Source organism: Chanodichthys erythropterus, chromosome 9 (genome assembly GCF_024489055.1).
Source record: "Chanodichthys erythropterus isolate Z2021 chromosome 9, ASM2448905v1, whole genome shotgun sequence".
Taxonomy (NCBI): domain Eukaryota; kingdom Metazoa; phylum Chordata; class Actinopteri; order Cypriniformes; family Xenocyprididae; genus Chanodichthys; species Chanodichthys erythropterus.
Genome location: NC_090229.1, coordinates 33,008,952 through 33,021,106, shown reverse-complemented (window position 1 = coordinate 33,021,106; position 12,155 = coordinate 33,008,952). Strand labels below are relative to the sequence as shown.

Here is a 12,155-nt window from a genome sequence, read left to right as displayed (position 1 = left end):
TGAGGAAGAGGATGATGACGGGCCTGCATTCACGAGAAAGAGCAGGTTTGTCTGTTTGTTTTTAGTTTCCACGCTAATAGATTTATATAAATGCAATTGTAATAAGCAACAGTTCTTTTACTCCATGTTTCTTCAAGAAGGTGAGTGAAGAGGATTTGTTTACTATCATAGAAGATCATTGTTTTCAAATAACCTCAATTAACTAAATACAAAAGCTAGTTACATAAGCTAGTTTCACTGATTTTGTTTTTTGTTATGATGAGAATGTGCTGCAATCCTATGCATTAGTATGTCTGAGATCATCTTCAGATGCTAAACTAGTTGCTTCTTCACTCAGCATGTTAAGACGCACAGAAATTAGTGATTACTTCTCATAACATCCCATAAATTGCTTTTAATATTTCTCTGTTGTGTAGTAATGAAGAGAAGTGTTATCATCGCTGAAGAAATTGCAGATTTGAATCCTCAGACACTGAGCAGTAAATAACACCATGGACACCATGTCCATGGCAAGATGTTGCAACTAGCAAGATGTTAGAGCCAATGAGAAAGCTGGTAAGTTAAAGTAAAGTTTGGCACATTCAGTTAGACCATGTTACTTTTATTAACAGATACTTGTATACTATTTGCTCTTTACAGGTTGAATGTAAACCTGAGTAAACGCCGCTACTTTAATGATTATTTCTAAGTTTACTGAGCGATGTAAACTGCTGTCATCCACGTCACATCATTGCTCTAATTGACGTTACCTGAAGAATCCTTTAAGCGTAGCAGATCTTCACAAGCGTCTGGAGCCAACTTATGTAAGTAAAGCAAAACATTTTTTTGTTTTGTTTTTTTCTTATTTGATTTTTGTAAGGATATCTTCATGAAGAAAAGGTATGGGCAACATGTGTTGCTGCTTTTTGTTAAGCACACTGACCTGAGAAATGTGATTTTATTCCTACATTCATGTGAATAAACTAGCAGTAGCTTTATCTATGATTAGTAAACCTTTACAATCTTTCTTTACTTGCAGGCTGAACTGGATGCTTCTGAAGAGTTAGCTTCAACACTGAAGGTAACTTCAGTTGAGTTGACATGTAAGTTGCGTGATGTCTCCTCAGATAACTGGGCACAGACCTGACTTTCTCTTTTCTGCATCCACTGTTGGTAATACACTTGTGTGGTTTTGGTTTTCTAGGTTTGTACAAAGTTACACCATATCACTGAAACGGCACGCGTCAAGATTTCAGAGACTCTGCGTGACATTTTAAACGTTTATGATCTTCAGGTGAGTTGAAATGTGTCAACACTTACTACCTCCATCACTGTCTTCACTGTATATAAAATAAAGTTGGCTTGCTTGTTTAACATGTTAATTTTGGCTTGACTCTGAAGGGCGTGCATGATATCAACATGAAACACATCGTAGCCCTCCGTGCTCCTCAGTGTACCTGTGTGAGGAGGACCCACAATTCTTCAAGACTTGACATGTAAGTATTCAGTGCATTAACAGAATTGCTAGTATCGGTGAATGTAACGTTCTACTTTTAGTCTACTGAGTGAAACTTACAGTTGGACCCTCTATGCTTATTTCAGGAGGCGTTGGGAGAGCCAGACATCACTGATTCTGTCATTGTGGTCAACGAAAGCACAAGTCCTTCAAGCACTGCAGTTGTGATAGAAGATGATCTAAAGTTTTATAATAAAAGACTAATCTTCAAAAAAAAATCTTCAATTGTACAGCTGGAGGTTTATTTTATTTATTTAGTTTTTGTTGTTTTTTGTCTTTTGAGTTAGTTTTTTTATGTAATGTCCTGCAGAGGTGCCTGATCCTGTTCCTGGAGATCTTCTTGCCTGCAGAGTTCAGCTAAGTTATTCAGCTCATTATTTTGCTAAGTACAACAGCAAAACTTTTTCCATTTACCAATGTATTTAAAACATTAAGTTTGTCTATACTTATTCAATTTTATACTCTGTGTATAAGTAAATACTAGGGCTGCCCCCTAATAGTGGACTAACCATTAGAAGAGACTTGAAGAGGCTTGGTCGACCAAGATTTTATTAGTTGGTTAGTCGCAGAAAAAAAAAACTCCACAGGAAGTAGCGAAGTCACGCAACGCAGTCGGTGAGGGACAGATCGTTAACGGCGGGAAATCCAGACATTCGTCTATCATTCATCGACCTCAAATATGGCTTATCACTTGAAACATGTAAGTAGTAGCAACTTTACAAGTCCACTAGCTCTAATGTTAGCCTAGTCCTATATAAATGTGCTCTATTATTTGGAATACATCTATATAAAGCTTGGAATGTCTTCAATTCAAATAGAAAATAAATATTCTCAGATTATGTAATCCATATGAAACTTGCATATATGCGATGATGAGTCAGCATTGTTGACTTAATCTCTGCAGCCGAAAACACAGAAAACATTATCAATGATTGAAATGTTTAGACAGTCTCCTTGCTGTTTTTTTCACGACACATTCATAATCGTTACATTTGCCGGTGCGCTGAGGCTAGCTTTATGCATGCGTTTGAGCGCTGATTAGGCTATGTATATATCAGATTAAAGGCTCATTATTATGATTTATGGCTTATTAATATAAATGTGCGATTAGTCGACTAATAGCTTAAATGAACGACTTGAAAAATCTTTAGTCGAGGGCAGCCCTAGTAAATACCAGTGTATAATTTTTCAAAATGTAAATGTAAATATTTACAATAATTGTATAACAACTGCTGTTATTTGATGTAATATAGTTTTGTAAATAAAATGTTTTCATGCCAACCAGATCACGTGAGTTCTTTACAAAGGGACATATAATTGCTTTCATAATAATGTGATGTTTGTATAGATTTAAGTAATGTTATTTATGTATTCTAATTTATATAATTAAAATGCAAGTAAGCGTTTTGGCTGGATATCAAATTTAAATGAAAAATGTATGAACACTATGTTAGATATATAAACGGGGCTGGGCCGTTTCTGGCGCGCTGTGCGCATTTGCGACGGCCCGATACCGGCTTGGTTCCGGCAGCTTTGGCATGGTAACGGTTGCCGCGTCTGGCCCGATTGACTCGGGCCGGAATCGGGCAGTGAGTACACCAGGCATCTGGTCCGAGTGCAGCAGAAGGAAGCGGGCCGAGTGGTTAGTCTCCAGCAGGCGAGAATCTAACCAGAACTGGCCCGATTGTATTTTGCTATCTGGGAGGGTTTACTGGGATTTTTAAAGTCACTATACAATTCCAGAACAATAATTTATCTATTTTTTTTATTTATTAGTTTACCGACTTAATGCAATCACTCTACCGGTGTGAAAATGCCATAGTTCTGAAACTGGGACTTAACTCTTTTTGGTTTAGTTCACTTTCACAAGCCAATATTTTAAAGCGTACCAAAATGTGTTTATTCAAGTCACATGCATTTACAACTGTTCTCTTATTAGTCAGTTTCCTCTGTCATCCATTAAAATGACTGACAAGTTCGCTCCACAAGCTTATTGCGCCTTAATCTGTGACCGTCAAGACACACGCAAACACTATAGGGATGTAGCCGTCATTCCCGTTGATGAATTATACCACGAAGTTGCACACAGTCGCAAAGCATGCACAAGTACTTAAAATTAAAAGCAGCCTCTGACCACGAATGTCATTGCCTTTCACTTTTATTTTTCCAAACTTTTTGAAAGATCACCTAATGAAAGGTTTGATTATTGTGTTTGTGAGAGGAACTGTAAGCAAGCAGAATACGGATGTTCTGCCGTTAAAAACTAAAATTAGAATTGATTCTTAAATTCTCTAAATCATTCTAGAACTCCTTTTTCTGGGAGGGGCTTTAAACACAAAGTTTACAACTCTCTATATAGACAAATCTGAAATGTTAAAATTTAAAGCTTACCCTCATCGACCTCTCTTCCTCTCTTGACTCCTTTTTTTGTTTTTCTCTGTGAAACAGAAGTTGATGTGGGACTGTCACCTGTAAGTAATTAAAAACAATCAAATATTACTGCTTGGTTGTCTTGAAAAGTCATACGAACATACTTTTGATTAAAAGAGCTATATTTTTTTAAACAAGAACTGCATATATCAGCGTAATCACTAAAAGTACACACTCCTCACTTACGTTCACATAAAAGCAGTGAGTTAACTGCTGATGTACTTTGTGACTATGGTCACCTAAATAAGTGTTAATGTTTAGCTGTTTAAGATTCTTCCACCAAATAAATGAATGGTTTTCTCTTAAAAATGACCACAGTGGCTAAAGTTACTATTTAAAATATAAAGATGTAGGACTACACAATACAACTGCATTTAAAATAAACCAGAGCTTATACATACCACATACTGAAGGATGAAGCGTGTTAAGGTTCTTCCCTCTCAAGGTCTCAGTGCCTTGCTCCATTGCAAACAGAAGCTTACTTATCTTAGCAATTTGAAAAGTTTTGTCAGTCTGTCGGTAAAAGTCATGGTGAACTCTGATGTCATGACCCATGAACCTTGCGACTTGCTCCAGCTCTTGTTCACTAAGGTCCAAGAGTTGGCAGAGTGTGGCAACCTGTTTTCTTAATTTAGTTGACCTTAGGAGTTCTGGGTTTTCTGCTTTGCTTTCTTCTGCATATTTACGCAGACAGTCACATCCACGTATGTTTGTCATGACACCGGGTCTTGCAAAGAGATAAGGATTATCAGCAGGTACACCAGCTTCTTCTCTTCTTTGAACTAGCAAATCGATCGACTCTTTCATTCTCTTTGTCAAAAAAACAGGAACCTTCTTCCCTCGTTTCCCCCTGATTTCAATGCGGATTAAGATTTTGCTGAGCTCCTTTTCTAGTGGTGTCAATGTCTCGTAGATGTCCTTATTAATGGCAGTACAAGAAATGTTTGCCTTCTTGTAAATGTCAAGGGTCAAGCGTGATGCTTCCCCTTCACGACGTTTGTTAAAAATAATGACCTGTGCCAGAATACTTTCATTTAAAGCCTTGTATGCTTTTATATTCATCTGCTCCATCAGTGCAGCTCTTGCTTTATCCTCTACTGTCCTCAGATGATCTCTTAGACAAATCACATTTTTGGTAAGAGGGATGTCATCTTCTCTGTTCCACCTTTTCTCTTGCATAGTTTGGTGAGCAGTGATGGAAACACTGTTTCTCCAGTTTTTCTCTAGAAGTTCGAAGAATTTTTTTGCTTTTTTCTCAGCCAGATCATTATCATTCATGAGGGCTTGTCCGATCATGACCTCCACTGCCCCTTTGAGACAGAATCCAATTTTGACAGCAGTTGATGGTTTACCAAATTCATTTTTACCAGGGCTAAACTGTGTAAGATGTTTTGCTACGTTAACAACAAACTGAAATTTAGATGGGGTACACAAGTCTGCAAGGCTTTTGACACTTTTGTCCATTTCCTTTGCTACCAACATGAACCGTCCAAGCTCCCTCATTTTCTGAGCAATGTACTGGTGCCTCGACTTCACGCGACCATGTTTTCCATACAGGGATTCACCATACTTGCATATTAGAGAATCAGTTCTGATGTGAAACGAAACATCATCCTGACGCATATTATTGATGATCCTCTGAATTGCATCTGAAGAAACGGCTATAGGAAGCAGGCATGCAGCACGGCTCTGTACTCTCCCTCGTGTAGTTTTTGTCTCATCTTTTACACATGACTTCTTGGTTTTGCACGAAGACTCATGTCTCCACAGGTCATTTTTTCGAAACATACCGAAACAATACGGGCAAGGCAAATAATCCTTGACAGAGGCTTCATCAGAGGGCTGCTTCCAAGTCACTATTTGTCCCCTGCCTTTTTCCAGAACTTCTGCATTGTGTTTAAAGTCTCCTTTATTCCGCAACTGTTCTAAAAGGATCTTTCTTTCTTTTGACCGTAATGGAAAGCTGAAGGCATATGCCACATCTTTGATTTCGATATGCTTTCTCTCTAAATGCCTTGAAATCTTTGAGTGTGCTTGGTTACAGTACAGGCAATAATGTTTTTTGTCCCAAGCTCGTTTAAAGTCTTCCCTTTTTGTACAAGTTTTTAAGGTCACAGTTGATTTGCCCTTATTGCTTTTGTTTGTCTTGTGATGTTTTTTGTGTCTTTTCACATAAGTTACAGGGTTTTTTTGTTTTTTATTGGTGCACTTGCCTCTTATCTGATCTTCATCTTCACTCAAAGTTTTGTCTGAGCATTCACATTCTTCTTCACTGGACAGGCTCTTACATGATGCACCCTTGGTTGGGCTCAAATCTTCACTGCTCAATGATGCACTCTTGGGATCTGGATTGTAATCTGGGTCTAATCCTCCACAGCTGGAAACCTCAGATTCCATGGAGTCACTCTCTGGCTCCTCATGAATATCTTCTGACTGTAAGATAAAAAAAAGTAATCATCATGAGATAAAGAGTAACTTCATAAAGACACTTTACCATCATAGTTTTGAAGACAGGATATCTAAATTACTGATAACAAATTAGGTCAGTTGTAAATTTGTATTATATGCAGGGGTGCACGTGGCTTTTGGTCTGGCTCTCAAGGAAGCACCTGGAGATGCTGCTCAGTGCTCACACTTTACACATATCCTACAAGCTGTTGTCAGCACAAATTAAATTAAGTATTGCTTTATGTTTTTCAAGTAAATTTGTGCATTTCGGTGCAGACATTAAATAATGTAAAAGAAGACTGTATAGTCGTCACTATATACATTAAATGTAATTAATTAATACAATCTATCTTTGCTAAAGCTACAAAAGTGATTTTCTCTTTCTCTTTTGTTGTTCGATTAAGATTGGTGGTGACAAACAGTTGCTGTTGGCTGCTGTCACTTTAAGACAAATGCATGGATATAATGATACACATCTGGTTTACTTTCCCAACTGTTTACAACACAGTCGACACTTTATACTTGTCTAAGTGGATGCTGCACACTGGTGGTGGAGGAGGAGAGACCCCTGATATGATTGTAAAGCACTTTGGGTGTACAGTAGTACATAGGAAAGCGCTATATAAATGCCTCATTCATTCATAAGGTACTGCCCTAATCATGATCGCTATCTTACAAGAAATGGAGTAAAATCCTACTCCAGCAAGTAAACATGTCCGTGTTCCTGTCCCTAATAATGCCAAAAATGTTGGTACTCAAAAGAGCCTACCTCCATGTTTTCTGGTGTGTATTAGGGGTGCAACGGTTCTCGGTAAAAAATCGAACCGTCCGGTTCTCCACTCACGGTTCGGTACGCACTTGCCCCGCGGTCCATCTCGAATGACGACGCATCTATTGGTTAATATGGTTTGTTTAAAACAGCAACGTGGAAAACAGACAGACAGAGTTCAGATAATGTATGTTTCAGTCGATGGATGCTCAAAACGTTACAACAACGATAATCAGAAAGCGTGGACAAAACAGTCACTCTTTGTAAACTGTTCACTGCGAGTGCCGTATGCTCTAATGTCCAGTCATTTACGCCGTCATCACCCGAGCACAGGTGAGACCTGAACAGCACACGTTGCTATCTGTGTTTAAGCTAAACTCATTTAAGCCTTGCTGATTTAAACCTTTAAGAACAAGACGCGAAAGAGAGCCCTCGCGCTGTGAGAAGATTTGTGTGCGCTCATCCGACGCGCGCACACGCTTATTTCAGTCAGCGCGCAAATACTGAGTTCTCTTTCGAGTCTTGCGCTTCTGCGGACAAATTCATACTAAAATGATGTCAACATGCCCGTCTTGAGAGTATCCTAGCAAACATAGTCGGTTCTGTCTTAAGTGAACGTATATTAGTCGAGAAAGACAGCGCATGTGTAACAGTATATGTACTGGATCGTGCATGTCTTGAAGGGAAAAAACTATTCCTGCTGCCTGTATTTAATGTTAAATCAAACAACAAATGACAAGGAAATCACTCACTGCTCTTGACTGAATAGTTTTTGTAACTTAAATAATGATTAATCTTTATTTATTTTATACAGTAAAGATAATATGCAGTGTTATTTTATATTTGATTACTTTATCCATTTTCTGTACCTGAAAACTACTGTTAGATTCCTGAAAAACCTGAAAAGCACTGTTTATTTTATTTGAATATTTGCTTTATTGTACTTATTTGTGATGTTGCTTGTAGCTTGATTGTTTGTTCTTATTTTCTTTATTTTTATTTGACAGTAGTCCAATTTTCCCTAAACATAGCACATACCGAACCGTACCGAAACCGTGACCCTAAAACCGTGATACGAACCGAACCGTGAGCAATTTGAACCGTTGCACCCCTAGTGCGCATCATTAATTTTTACCACACACACGCACCAGTTATGTGCAGGCTAAGAAGCAAATACATGTATAAAGTATAACAAGGCTGGGTTGCTTAAACTGTCCATCATATTAAAAACTGCTAGGCTATATAAGATAATTGTAAAAAAAGTGTATTGTATTTCACCAGATTCTATAGTGTAAACATATTCAAGCGAGGAGATGCCAGATGCACAAAAAAAAAAACAAAAAAAAAACCGCATATTCGAATACCAAATTTGAAAATCGAATACCAACCTACAACACGAATAATCGAAAATTCTGGTCCAGCCCTAGTAGAGAAACTTTCGCAACACTGCATGCATAGAAAGCTGCCTCTCAAAATTTAATAGAGCATGATACTAAAACGAGATCCCTTCTGCATCTTTTTGCACTTGAATGGAGTAATACTAACCCTTAACCTTTAGACCTACAATATGGGTGCACTAATGTGAGATAAAGGATTGGTTCACATTCAAATGAAAATTGTCTCATTATTTCCTCTCCCTCAAGCCATCTGAGGTGTATATGACTTTCTTCTTAAATAATTTAAAAATATGGCTCTTCTAAGCTTTGTAGTGGCAATGAACAGTTACCACCAGTTTGAAGCTCAAAAAAATGCACCCATCATAAATGTCCCCCACACGGCTCCGGAAGGGTTAGTAAAGGCAGTATGAAGACAATCCATGTTTTAAGAAAAACATCCATATTAAAGTCAAATATCGAGCTTCTGCTAGACTGCCTTACATATTTAACTGCCTTGCGCAGTTTAAAAAGCTTTAGCTACGTCCAACATCATATGTTGCATCATTTATGCTTTATCTTTAAGTTAAATATGTAAGGCAGTCGTGCGGAAGCTCGATAATTAGTCTTAAATATGGATGTTTTTCTTACAAAAACCCACAGATTGTCTTCAGAAGGTGTTTATTAACCCCTCCGGAGCCGTGTGGAGGACGTTTATGATGGATGCACTTTTTTCAGCTTCACACTTTGGTAACTTTTCACTGCCATTATAAAGCTGGGAAGCGTCAGGATATTTATTAATATAACTTTTATTGTGTTCATCTGAAAGAAGAAAGTCATATACACACAGGACGATGGAGGGAGAGCAAATCATGGACTTGTTTTAGTCTCAAACGCAACTCATGCTTTAACTCAAGATTATCTGTGCTTAAGTTAAGCATGAATTAATTAGTGCATTAGTATAGATCTACATCTGCTATACTGAAGCTGCCTAACAGTCATAAATTGTGATCTAGCAGCAATAATTCAGATTAACGACTTATTACGAAGATTCACACTGGTTCAATCAAATCACAATTGTTCTCTCATCCTCAACATATAATGGTCATTACAGATCGGGGCCGGATTCACGAACATCTTCTTAAGAAAGAAGTTAAGAAAATTCTTAAGATAAATACTAAGAAGTTCTTAAGAATGTTCCTAAGTGCAATTCTTGAAAAATTCTTAAGAAGATCTCAAATATTTTCTTAAGAACATCTTATTTTTTTTCTTACGAATAAAATTAAAATGGCTATGGCTACAAAAAAATGTATTATCGCCACATTTTAATTGTATCACTTTATTATAACCCACTTCTTTAAAGACATTAAACCCGACATTAACCGTCAAAAGAGAATACTCTCAGAAAAGATAACAGGGATGACAAGAAACGACTGATTGCAAATGATCCGGAAGCAAAGAATCGTAGCGCAACCTTATCACGTGAAGTGGAGAGGACTTTTTTGTTTTTCGCTGCAAATTATCTCTCAGAATATGTGTCAGATACATTACTGAGTTTCTTAGTAGCCTATAAAGTCTAAGCAGAGCATGATGAGGAAGCGTGAGAGGATCTGCTCGATCTCTAAGAGGCCTTTCTGGCTCTATTGACACTTCCATCTGGAACACACACATCTAATTAGCCAAGTATACTAGATTATATAAGTAAAATATTTAAGTAGTTACACAGTTTAATATAAGTTTTATAATTTTGTAAGGTTTAATATTTGAAAAAACCATAAATTTCATTAAAAATCTTACCTTTTGGGGATTTACGAACAGTATTCAGTTATCCTAACTTTAAGAAGTTATTTAAGATGATTTTTAAGAACATTCTTTTCAAGAATTTGAAATTTTCTTAAGTTTTGTCTTACGAACAATCTTAAGAAAAAAGATAAGAACATTCTTAAGAAGATTTTTTTGGGAATACAAAATATTCTTATCTTTTTTCTTAAGTTAAAAAATAAGAAGAAATTGGCAGTTAAGAAGAATTTTATTCTCAAGAATGTTTCGTGAATCCGGCCCCTAGACATCTTTGGAATGTTATAAGTTTGTGTTGTATCATTTGAAATTTGTTTCCTTAATTAAATTTGTTACTAACAAGTACATTTGTAAATACACATACCTGTGTTGACTTTGCTTCCATGGTTACCTAGACAACAAAGATTGAAAAATTATATATTAGTTTAAATTAAATAATTCCAGTCACAGGCTACAATAAATAGCAGGCTATACAGGAGTACTAGACAGTAATGTTTTAGTATTTATTTATATGACAATAAAACCTAAGTATACACTAATATACTACATTAAAAATTACAAACATATTTATTCTGTAAAATTGACAATGTATAATATGCTCATAGTGAAGTTGTTACACAGATCCAAAGGCTTTTCTCTGACTTGTATTTGTTATTGCAGTTCAGTCGTCAGTAATTATGTATTTAATTTGTTCTTAACTTACTCTAGCTCATCTGTAGGGAGAGTCTCCCGCACAGCGCGCGCTGATCTCTCCCCTGCCTTCCCTTCCCCCACCGCCACCGCCACCCCCATCCCCCACTCAAGAGGCCTGAGCTCATTAACAGTACCTGCGCTCATTAACAGTACTTAATTAATAGAAAAATAAAAAAGTCTGAGACCATAAAATCTTAAACCTTTGTAAGAGTATATATAATTATATAAATGTATGCGCAAATGTTCGGCGGTTCCCATCGGCACTATCCCTAATAACCCTTCGCCCCCCACTCCTTAACATCAAAGTTACAAAAACAGAGAATACTACAGATAATAAAGATCATAAAATCTCACCCGCTCTGTAAAGGCTGCGCATCGATTATGATGAGCTCGTAGTCGCTCCAGTCTTCTCTTAAACCGCTCCAGGCCGCTGCCACTCTCCTCCGTCATCTTAACAAGAGTGCAGGTCGAGTGCAGGTCGAGGGCAGGGGGCGGGGCGATCAATTAACACGTTTGGGATTGAAGGGCAGCTCAGAGTCTGTGTTTCAGCTCAAAGTTTGTGTTTAAAGGTAGCTCAGAGTGCCTCGCATTATTCAATACTACATTTAATATTAATAATTAAACAGTTCATTAAATTACATATTAACATTTTTAAATTGCCGTTTATTACTACAGTTCTCTGTAAATTAATTGACATACTACAATTCCTCTGTTAAAAGAAAAATGTAACAATGCACATAAATTTAAAAACAGTACTTTTATTGGTTAAGTATATGCAAAAGTATATGCAGTATATGCAGCAGGGCTTACTGAGTTACTAGTTTGTAGGCTCATATAAAGCCAGCTAAAACACAAAGTAAAATGGATGTACACCAAACCGTTACAGCTACTGTGAGGGTACAGAGACTCTAAAAGGTCCAACTACAGGTCATGTGAGTGACCAAAATATGGAATTGGATCCAAAGCTTTTATTATACATGGTGGCCTTAAACAGATCTTTCAGTGTGAGACTATGAGACTATAACAACAAACCATGATCTTTTCCCAAATTTTCCCAATATCTTTTATCAATCCAACTACATCAGAATTAAAATGTCATCATGGACCATGTATTTAGGCCCCATGTCTAACCTTAACCATAATCGTAACC

The 12,155-nt window shown here is 37.1% G+C and overlaps 1 long non-coding RNA gene across 1 annotated transcript; it reads left to right on the top strand.

The window, feature by feature from the left end:
• The first annotated feature begins 663 nt into the window (after positions 1–663).
• LOC137026627 (uncharacterized) lies at positions 664–2,486 on the top strand. The gene is made up of 5 exons (XR_010895896.1): positions 664–803; positions 1,019–1,082; positions 1,184–1,273; positions 1,381–1,475; positions 1,582–2,486. It is a non-coding gene; the product is annotated as an uncharacterized lncRNA (long non-coding RNA).
• Positions 2,487–12,155: the final 9,669 nt, after the last annotated feature.